This window comes from Scyliorhinus canicula, chromosome 20, assembly GCF_902713615.1.
Source record: "Scyliorhinus canicula chromosome 20, sScyCan1.1, whole genome shotgun sequence".
NCBI classification, from domain to species: Eukaryota; Metazoa; Chordata; class Chondrichthyes; order Carcharhiniformes; family Scyliorhinidae; genus Scyliorhinus; species Scyliorhinus canicula.
This window is the reverse complement of record NC_052165.1, coordinates 16,456,407-16,467,222: the sequence shown is the minus strand read 5'-3', so window position 1 is coordinate 16,467,222 and position 10,816 is coordinate 16,456,407. Positions and strand designations below refer to the sequence as shown.

The 10,816-nt window shown below is 46.5% G+C and overlaps 1 protein-coding gene across 3 annotated transcripts in view; it reads left to right on the top strand.

Moving 5' to 3' along the window:
* Positions 1–412: 412 nt before the first annotated feature.
* Positions 413–10,816, top strand: part of LOC119955279 — a 31,015-nt gene continuing 20,611 nt past the window's right edge. For 2 of the 3 annotated variants that reach the window (XM_038781349.1, XM_038781351.1), the window contains exon 1: positions 413–804. The gene's annotated coding sequence lies outside the window, so the exon portion shown is untranslated. Of the gene's footprint in view, positions 805–1,168; positions 1,259–10,816 lie in introns of those variants that run through there. The other variant, XM_038781352.1, reaches the window with a different exon arrangement.

Genomic DNA, 10,816 nt, shown 5'->3' with positions numbered 1-10,816 from the left:
CAGAATCCTGTAGGATTCACCACAACTCCCTCATCCTGTTTCTTGTGAATTGCACTACCAGCAAGTTGCAATTGATATGTGTGGATGGTGCAGAGTGCTAAGAGGTGCAGGCTCACTTGTCTGCTGCATCTTCCAAAAGAACAAGAGGGGGACTACAGTGACACTACTATGGTAGTAGATGATAAAATGATGTTGAAACAATTGCTCCAAACGCTACCACTGTGCAGTTGAGTGGCAATATGACAACAATGAGAATGTGCAGAAATAATTTCTGAATGTTCCCATTATTCCCTTTTCAATTTTTTATTGTATATATACACAGCAATGACATAAAAATCAGCTGAGTTGTAAAATGGGTACATGATCCATTCCAGCCAGGGCCTGGAGGTGGAAATAACTCCAGCCGCCTTAACAGCGACTGTGAGGGACGCCCACAGGAACGTCTCCTCTGACTATCTGCTCGACTGATGATGTTCGACTTGAACACAGCCTCCTGATTCAGACCACATGAGCAAAGCTGACCCAGAGTTAATTAACTGTGGCAGCAATGATTTAGGGCGTTATCTCTAACTCAATCCGCTTCGCCTTCCCCCCCCCCCCCCGGCATTGCCAGCATTTCCTGCTGTGTTTCGTAGGAGCAAGAGCAACTTCCAACTGCCTCGGTGCTCACACAATTTTCTTACGATTTAACCCAGCTTCAGTGAAAGAGTGCACTGTGTAAAACAAAAAAAAGTGTTGAAGTCAGTGAATCCAATCTGTGACTGGCTGGAGCAGTCATGCTGAAAAGTCCACGATGCCAGGGAGGTCAGTGAAAGATAAAGACAAGTGGTGGCAGTTGTCAGTGTGATCCTGTGAATGAGTAAATGATGGGGCACAACGAGCAGTTACCAGTGGAGGCTGGTTAGTGTGTGTGAGAGAGAGTGAGGGGGGTATTGAGTGATTGCAGGTACTGCATGTTTCTCAGTGGGAGGTGGCTGATTCCAGGGGAGGGTGAGCCCAGCAACTCAGTGGGGGGTGGCTGGCTGCAGCTTGTGTTCAGCTCCTGTGCTCAGCGGCACAATTACAAACCTTCGCTGCACAAGGGACTCTTTGCAGGGGGGGGGGGGGGGGGGGATAGCCGGGGGAACTGTTCTTTTGGCGACTTTTGCCAGTGTTTCCAGAGGGAAGCTGCAAGCCGGAGGGTACTGGGGTGACTGGGTCTGCGGCCAGATCCGGGAGGAAACCCCCTTAACCAAGGGTGCAAGTGTGGGCCAGCCAGGTAAGTGAGTGGAGGATGGTGTTTTGTTTTTATTTTTTCAGCCCCTCTTGCTTTTAATTATGGAAAGGTGGTTATAGTGTAAGGCTGGAGTGGGACCGCCATTGTATCACCCAGAAATTTAAAAAATATATATTTTCCAATTAAGGGGCAATTTAGCGTGGCCAATCCACCCAAGCTGCACATCTTTGGGTTGTGGGGGCGAAACCCCCGCAAACACGGGGAGAATGTGCAAACTGCACACGGACAGTGACCCAGAGCCGGGATCAAAGCTGGGACCTCGGCGCCGTGAGGTAGCAGGGCTAACCCACTGCGCCACCGTGCTGCCCTCTTCACCCAGGAAGTTATACTTTCATTCAGAAAGTGACAAATTCTTGTTCACACCAGTTTACTGGCACAACCTTTCCACTGGCTTGTGGCACTGCACTGTACTCTTCAACAGCAGTGAGGCTCGGCTTGGTTGTACCAACAGACTTGGAGTTATGGCAGATCATTTGGGGACAAAAAACTGTCGCTTCTTTTGCCACATCAAAGGCATAATAATCTCTTTTTCACCAGCCACTGATTACCCCTCTGCCATTGTACGGTATAAGGTTAGAGTTGATGGCGTTTGGCTTTTACAGTGAACCACCTTATTCGATTATCACTTCGAACAAATATCTGTGTTAATTGTGGAAATTATACCTCGTTCTGCTTGGCTGGGTTTCCTCTGCAGAGTGCACTGAGCTGTTTCCGGACGGCTGAGATTTCTTAAATAACAACTTTAAAATAATAAACTTCGGGTTGGAGGTGAAGCTGACCAGTGATCATCACTCTCAAATCTAGTTTGTCAGTAAATGCCTTTGTAAAATCTGACACCCTTGTCTGAAGAGAGTGGGGTGCTTCTTTCCACATACTTCAAGCAATGCCATTATAAGAACATAAAGAGGTTGGAGCAAGAGTAGGCCATGTGGCCCCTCAGTCCTGCCGCTTCATTCAATCCAATCCTGGCCATCTGATTAGTGTCACAAGTAGGCTTACATTAACACTGCCATGAAGTTACTGTGAAAATCCCCTAGCTGCCACATTCCGGCGCCTGTTCGGGTACACAGAGGGAGAATTCAGAATCTCCAAATTACCTAACACAACATCTTTCGGGACTTTGTGGGAGGAAACCGGAGCACCCGGAGGAAACCCACGCAGACACGGGGAGAACGTACAGACGCTGCACAGACAGTGACCCAAGCCGGAGTTGAACTGTGAAGCAACAGTGCTAACCACTGTGCTACCGTGCCGCCCATTTTGATTGTGGCTTTGGTGACTAGACTCTTGCCTGCCCCAAAACCAATGACTTCCTTGTTCACCAAATCTCTGTCCATTTCAGCCTTGAGGAGATTCAATGATCCAGCCTCCACTGCTGTCTGCGGGAGAGATATTAAATGGCGAATGACCTTCTGAGAGAAGAGATTTCTCATCTCAATCATAAATGGGAGACCTCTTATTTATAAACTGTGCCCATGGTTCTGGACTCCCCCACCCCCCCACAAGTGGATACATCCTCTCAAAGACCACCCTGTTAACTTCCCTCAGAAACTATTATGCTTCAATAAGATCACCTCTCATTCTTCTGAACTCCAATGGATATAGGCCCAACCTTCTCAACCTTTCCTCAATAGATAACCCCTTCAAAACAGGAATCAGCCCAGTGAACCTTTGCTTCAGGTTCATGTATATCCATCCTTAAATAATGAGACTGAAACTCTACACAATACTCTAGGTGCGGTCTCGCCAATGCTCTGCACAGTTGCAGCAAGACTCCTACTTTTATACTTCACCCTCTCCCCACCCCCGCAATAAAGGCTAACACTCCATTTGTCTTCCAAATGATTTGCTGCAATTCACATACGAGGACACCAGTCTCCCTTAGTACTGCGGTGTTCCATAGTATTACGCATGGCTGGTCAGATCCCAGCAGTAGCTAAGATGATGGACCAGAGCCCCAACGTTTTTAAGTTTTAACGCTGTGCGGAAAGATCGATTTGTCCCAGGTGTGATAGCATAAGAAATACGGCTTGGTTATTTTATAAACAAACTTTATTAAAACAGAAGGAAAACAATATTTAAACTTAGACCATAACAAAAACATATTACATGCAGTTTCTTAACCATAACACACAAGTTCTCATTAAACAGCACTTAAAATGAACATGCAGCTCTCATTCCACTTAGGCAGGCAAAGGTAATACTTGCATTTATGAAGCAATTTTTCTGTCGTAATGAAGATTTTTGAGAACCCTTTTCGAAAGTCGGTGTTTGGAACAACTTTTCATGACCTCCCTCAGTGGCTTTTCAAATCCTTCTCCTCCCCTGTTCAAAACGGGATTCCTTTTCTCTCTGAATGAGCTTTGTCCAGCCTATCAAACAAAGGTTCTCTTTTGGGGTGTTCAGAATTGAACCCATCAGCATTGTCTTGGCTGTTTGACTTCCCACTCCCGTTTATACAAAAGAACAGAGCCATGCTATTGGTATGTAACTAACCTCCCATTGATGGATAAAGAGGGGAATGGGCTAATGGCTGATCAGCCAGGAATGCCCCAAAGGACAATGGATCTTGAGTGACTCGTCCTTGCTGAACAGGTGCATCCTGTGTCTTCCTACTAACGAGTAAGTCTGAATGGGACAATGTAACTCAGGCCAGGTGTGGTTGTATCCCTCTGACTACATGCAAGTAGTTTTTATTCCCTCAGTCTGTTAACCGCTAAATTGCCTACTACATCTTCAATATCATTCCTGGACCCCAGTTCCTAATATTTTCCTCATGTAACAACAGTCCCTTGCCATTAAATACTACTTTTCTATTCTTCCTGCCAAAGTGGCAACCTCACATTTTCCCATATTATACTCTATCTGCAAGATGTTTGCCCTCTATGTTAATCTGTCTATACCCCATTGCAGATACTTTGTATCCTACTCAACTTGCTGATCTACCAATTTTTGTACCATCAGCAAATTTGGCTATAATACAATTACGTCCCTTCATCCAAGTCATTAATATCCATCAGAAATAGTTGAGGTCTGAGCATTCACCCCTTGTTACAATTTGCCAAATGCTAATTCCTCATCCTGGCTCTTTGTTTTCTGTTAGTTGCCCAATCTTCTATCCATGCTGATATCCCTTTGTACCTGCACCATTAGTGTTAGTGACACCATTTGAAGATTCATATTGTTGATTGTTATGTTTTGTTTTATTAATTGTGGCAAGGAACTGGAAGTTTTATATGCATAATGGATGCTAAACATCACAGTACCATGCACTCAGCTTAATTATCTTGTAAATATGTTTAATATTCTAAATATAATAAGTTTAGCTCTCTGCAAATATTTTATCCGACTACGATGAGTACTTTGCTTTTATATTTATCCATAATTTGTGATTAATGTTTCTCTGATATTTTGTTCAAAGTGCAAATAATATTACCAATTTAATTTAAATCTTTTGAGTAACTTACCTATTCAGCATTTGTAAAGTCTCAATTCTTTGAAACTTTAGGGGAAAATATTTTCTTTTGTTGATAGCAATGCTTTGTTAGCTCTCCTGTGAAGGTGTGGTTTCAAGAGTAAGTAGCCTTTATTCTGAACTTTATCCACGTATGACCATTCCCCATACTTGTATCTAAACTGCAGATTGCCACAAGTTATTATCGTATAAGAACACCTTAGTTGATCCAGAACCTGTCAACAGACAGCAAAAGCCCCTTTTAAAATAGAAAAAAACATGCAATTAAAAAAAAATCTGTTCAAGGGATGTGGGCTTCGCTAGCTTGGCCAACGTTTCCTGCCCTTGAGTAGGTGTTGGTGAGTTGCCTCGTACTGCTGCAGTCCATGTGGTGTAGATACACCTGCGGTGCTTTTTTGTGTACAGGGCATATCTGGGCAAATTTCCACATCGCTGGATCGTTTAGCAGCTTGATTTATACTTACAATTTTACAAATTCTGTGTAATAGAACTTCGCCTGCCAGTGGCTGTTGACTAGCATTTAGATGCAAGCATTTGTTTTTGAATAGGTGTTGTTAACCGGGTGTAGGGCAGTCGAGTCATCACCGGAAACTTGGGAACAGTATAAAAGCAATGGGGCCTGAGCAGAGCAGTTCTGAAAAGGAGCGGCATCTGAACAGAGTGGCTTAATTGGGGATTTGGAGACAGTGGAAAAAAGGGGGACGAACCTAGCACATAAAATCAATATATATATAAATGACTGATGAATATAGATAATAAGAGTTAAGTTACAGCTACAGGGGTTGACCTGTGAGGGAGCAGCGGGATGGAGCAGACTATTCCCAACACACTGTATAGGTAGTGGATAAGTTGTTTTCTCCGCTTCAAAGCTTTATTAAGGAAATTAAGCTTTTTTTAAAAAAAAGTAATAAATTTATGCTGGGCATGAATTTAAGGTAAGGGTCTTTTAACTAAAGTTATGGCAGGGGAGCTCAGTCCTATGTGTTGCACTGCCTGCAGCATGTGGGAATTCATAGACTCTCCTCACAGCCTGGATGATCACATGTGCGGGAAGTGCCACCGGTTTGACCAACAAGCTCTGGGTTTCAGAGCTTGAGTGTCGGCTGGAGGCACTGGGGTGAATCTGCGAGGCTGGGATTTACCTGGATCGCATGTTTTTAGACGTAACCCCGCAGCTTAAGGAAATGCATTCAGAGAGGGAATGGGTGGCCATCAGTCAGAGGAAGGGAGGCAGGTAGGTAGTTGGAAAAAGCCCCAGAGTGCACCTCAGGCAAGAACCATTATTCTGTGTGGGAAAATAGTGGGAGTGACAGTTCCTCTGAGATTCATAGCACTCTGGGTGTCTCAGCTGCACAAGGGGGGAGGAGTAAGATTGGAAGAGCAATAGTGGTGGGAGACTCAATAGTGAGGGCTGCAGACAGGCATTTCTGAGGCTGCAGATATGACTCCAGGATAGTGTGTTGGCTCCCTGGTGCCAGGGTCAGGGATGTCACTGATCGACAGCAGGGCAATCTGAAGGGGGAGGGGCGATCAGACAGAGGTCGTGGTTCACATTGGTGCCAAAAGAGATAGATAGAAAGAGGGATTGGGTCCTGCAACAAGAATTAAGGGAGCTAGTAGCAGATTGAGAAACAGGATGTAAAAGATTGTAATCACTGGGTTATTCCCAGTGCCACGTGCCAGTGAGTAAAGAAATAAGAGTTCAGAGCAGAACAATGTGTAGCTGAAGAGATGGTGTAGGAGGGAGGGCTTTAGGTTCCTGAGGGAGGGTTTCAGGTTCCTCGATCACTAGGTTAGTTTCTGGACAAGGTGGAACCTGTGCAAGGGTTCCACCTAAACTGGAATGGGACTAACGTGCTTGCAGGGAGTTTTGTTAATGCAGTTTGGGGTTTAAAACTAATTTGGCTGGGGATTGGGATATGGAATGGGGGTAGGGTAGGGGTGATGCACAGCCGTATACAGGAGAAACATCATCAGTCTGGAAGGCTGAATGATTATAGACAAGTTAAGGCACAAGGGAGTAGTATGAGAAGACTGGATGGCATTTATTTTAATACAAGGAGTCTGTGAGTAAGGCAGATGAGTTGAGGGTGTTGATTAACATATGGGAAGATGATATTATTGCTATAGCAGAGACATGGGTGAGAGAGCGACAGAACTGGCAGCTCAATATTCCAGGATATAGAATCTTCAGGCAAGATTGGGGGGGGGTGTAAAAGAGGAGGTGGTGTTGCAATATTGAGCAAGGAGTCAATTTCTGCAGCAGAGAGGGATGATATCTTAGAAGGTTCCTCAAATGAGGCCAGCTGGGTAGAACTTTGAAACGAAAAGGGATCATCACATTTCTGGGCGTGTACTATAGGCCCCCATACAGTCAGGGAGAGATAGAAAGGCAGATATGGAAGCGTGCCCCAATCTCTAAGTGAGCTTCTGGGTCGCCACATCCCCCACCCATGAGCAATGTCAACCCCCACATAAATGGGCATTAACTCACAAACCCCCACCCCCACACAATGTGCGGACACCCTGCTAGCAAGGCCCCTGCCTCCCCCCCCCCCCCCCCCCCCCACTTCAGTCCACCCCAACCCCCTTACAGGCAGGCCCCTCCTTCCAGGACCCCGACGCATCACACCCCCCCAATCTCCCAGAGGCCCCTTCTTATTGCCGTGAATCTCTAACTCTCATAACCCCTCCCCCCCGGCACCCTCTTTTCATGGGCATGACCCTATTCTTGACCCTTGACAGTGATACCGGCATCTAAGCACCCTTGTCCTGACAGTGCTTCAGCTGGCTTGACAGTGCCACCCAGGCACCTTGGCAGTGCCATGGTGGCAGTGCCAGCCTGCCAGTGCCGTTGCCTGTGCTCCTGGGCCACCCTGCCCTATACCTGATCACCCAGGGGCTGGAGGCCGGAAGATCCTGAGAAGAAGGCCGTAAGTAGATTTCGGGCCTACTTATGCCAGCGCGGCTTGGCCCCACCCATTGTGGGTGGATTCCTGATCCCGATGCCGTGAGGGACTTGGGCAGATCCCGTGAGACATCCTGGGTGTTGGGAAGCCCACGGCAAGCTTCACCCATCATCTACTGGCCATGCCGCACTCACACTGGGGCGCAATGTGGCTAGTAGATCGTGCCCCATATCCTGCAATTTTGATTTAATTTTTTTGAGGAGGTGACTAGGTGAGGGTAATGAAGTTGATGTAGTCTTCATGGACTTCAGTAAGGCTTTAGACAAGGCCATGCAAGGGAGATTGGTCAAGAAGTTAAGAGCTCATGGGAAATTTAGCAAATTGAATACAAATTGGCTTAGTGGCTGGAGACAGAGAGTGATGGTTGAAGGTTACTTTTGTGACTGGATGCCACAGATATTGGTGGTGTGGTAAATAGTGAGGAAGAAAACTTTAGGTTACAGGATGATATAGACGGCTGGTTAGACAGACAGAACAGTGGCAAATGGAATTTAACCCTGAAAAGTTTGAGGTAATGCATTTTGCGAGGATGAACAAGGCAAGTGAATATACAATGAATGGTAGGACCCTAGGGAGTACCGAGAATTAGATGGACGTGTCCATGTCTATAAATCCTTGAAGGCAGCATGGTAGCATTGTGGATAGCACAATGGCTTCACAGCTCCAGGGTCCCAGGTTCGATTCCGGCTTGGGTCACTGTCTGTGCGGAGTCTGCACATCCTCCCCGTGTGTGCGTGGGTTTCCTCCGGGTGCTCCGGTTTCCTCCCACAGTCCAAAGATGTGCAGGTTAGGTGGATTGGCCATGATAAATTGCCCTTAGTGTCCAAAATTGCCCTTAGTGTTGGGTGGGGTTACTGGGTTATGGGGATAGGGTGGAGGTGTTAACCTTGGGTAGGGTGCTCTTTCCAAGAGCCGGTGCAGACTCGATGGGCTGAATGGCCTCCTTCTGCACTGTAAATTCTATGATTCTATAAGGGATACTTGCCTTTATTAACTGAGACATAGGATATAAGAGCAGGGAGGTTATGATGGAACTGTATAAAATGCTGGTTGGGCCACAGCTGGAGTACTGTGAGCAGTTCTGGTCACCACACGATGGGAAGGATAGAGAGGGTGCAGAGGAGATTCACCAGGATGTTGCCTGGGCTGGAGTGTTTCAGCTATTAAGAGAGACTGGATAGGCTGGGATTGTTTTCCCTGGAGCAGAGATGGCTGAGGGGGGACCTGATTGAGGTATATAACATAGATAGGGTGAATAGAAGGAACCTTCTTACTTTATGGATTTAAAGTAAAGGACTGGAGGTTTATAGGGGATGTGAGGAAAATCTTTTTCACCCAGAGGGTGGTGGGAATCTGGAATTCCCTGCCTGAAAGGGTGTTAGAGGCGGGAGCCCTCACAACATTTAAGAACAGTAAGAAGTCTTACAACACCAGGTTAAAGTCCAACAGGTTTGTTTCAAACGCGAGCTTTCGGAGCACTGCTCCTTCCTCAGGTGAATGGAGAGGTATGTTCCAGAAACATTTATATAGACAAAGTCAGAGATGCTGGACAATGCTTGGAATGCGAGCATTTGCAGGTAATCAAATCATTACAGATCCAGGGAGAGGGGTGTGGTGTTGTGGTCACTGTCGTGGTCCTGAGGAAGGAGCTGTGCTCCGAAAGCTCGTGTTTGAAACAAACCTGTTGGACTTTAACCTGGTGTTGTAAGACTTCTTACTGTGCTCACCCCAGTCCAACACCGGCATCTCCACATCTTGGCTAACATTGACACCGCACACAGCCTTCAACACATCATCAATGAAGATGAACATCTTGCCAAGGTCATCCCCACACCCCCACTACTGGCCTTCAAACAACCGCGCAACCTCAAACAAACCATTGTTTGCAGCAAATTACCCAGCCTTCAGAACAGCGACCACAACACCACACAACCCTGCCAGGGCAATCTCTGCAAGACATGCCAGATCATCGACTTGGATACCACCATTACACGTGGTAACACCACCCACCAGGTACGCGGCACAGATTCGTGCGACTCGACCAATGTAGTCTACCTCTTACGCTGCAGGAAAGGATGTCCCGAAGCGTGGTACATTGGCGAGACCATGCAGACACTGCGACAACGAATGAACGGGCATCGTGCGACAATCACCAGGCAGGAATGTTCCCTTCCAGTCGGGGAACACTTCAGCTGTCAAGGGCATTCAGCCTCTGATCTCCGGGTAAGCGTTCTCCAAGGCGGTCTTCAGGGCACGCGACAACGCAGAATTGCTGAGCAAAAACTTATAGCTAAGTTCCGCACGCATGAGTGCAGCCTCAACCGGGGTCTTGGATTCATGTCGCATTACATCCACCCCCCACCATCTGGTCTGGACTTGCAAAATCCCACCAACTGTTCTCGTTTGAGACAATTTACACCTCTTTAACCTGTGATTATCCCTCTCTCTGGATCTGTAATGATTTGATTACCTGCAAATGCTCGCATTCCAAGCATTGTCCAGCATCTCTGACTTTGTCTATATAAATGTTTCTGGAACATACCTCGCCATTCACCTGAGGAAGGAGCTGCGCTCCGAAAGCTCGTGTTTGAAACAAACCTGTTGGACTTTAACCTGGTGTTGTAAGACTTCTTACTGTGCTCACCCCAGTCCAACACCGGCATCTCCACAACATTTAAGAAGTATTTGGATAAACACTTGAAATGCCACAGCATGCAAGATTACGGGCTAAGTGTGAGAAAATGGGAATAGAGTAAATAGGTGCTTGATGGCTGGCGCAAACACGATAGGCCAAAGGGCCTCTTTCCATGGTGTATCAACCTATGACTCAATGTCAGTGTTACAGCTGGACTGCAACAGCATGGCCAGTGGGTACGTTCTGGGCACAAGTCTTCAGTACTATTGCAGGAATGTTGTCAGGGTCCATAGCCTTTACAGTATCCAGTGTCTTCAGCTGAAGGAGCCAATTCAACTCATTGTCTTCTGTGTGGCTAGAAAAGAGTCCCATTCCCACTTTCCAGCCCTCAGTCTGTAGCCTCAAGTGCGTGTCTAAGTGTTTTTTAAACATGATGAGGGTTTTTGCCTCAACTACCCTTT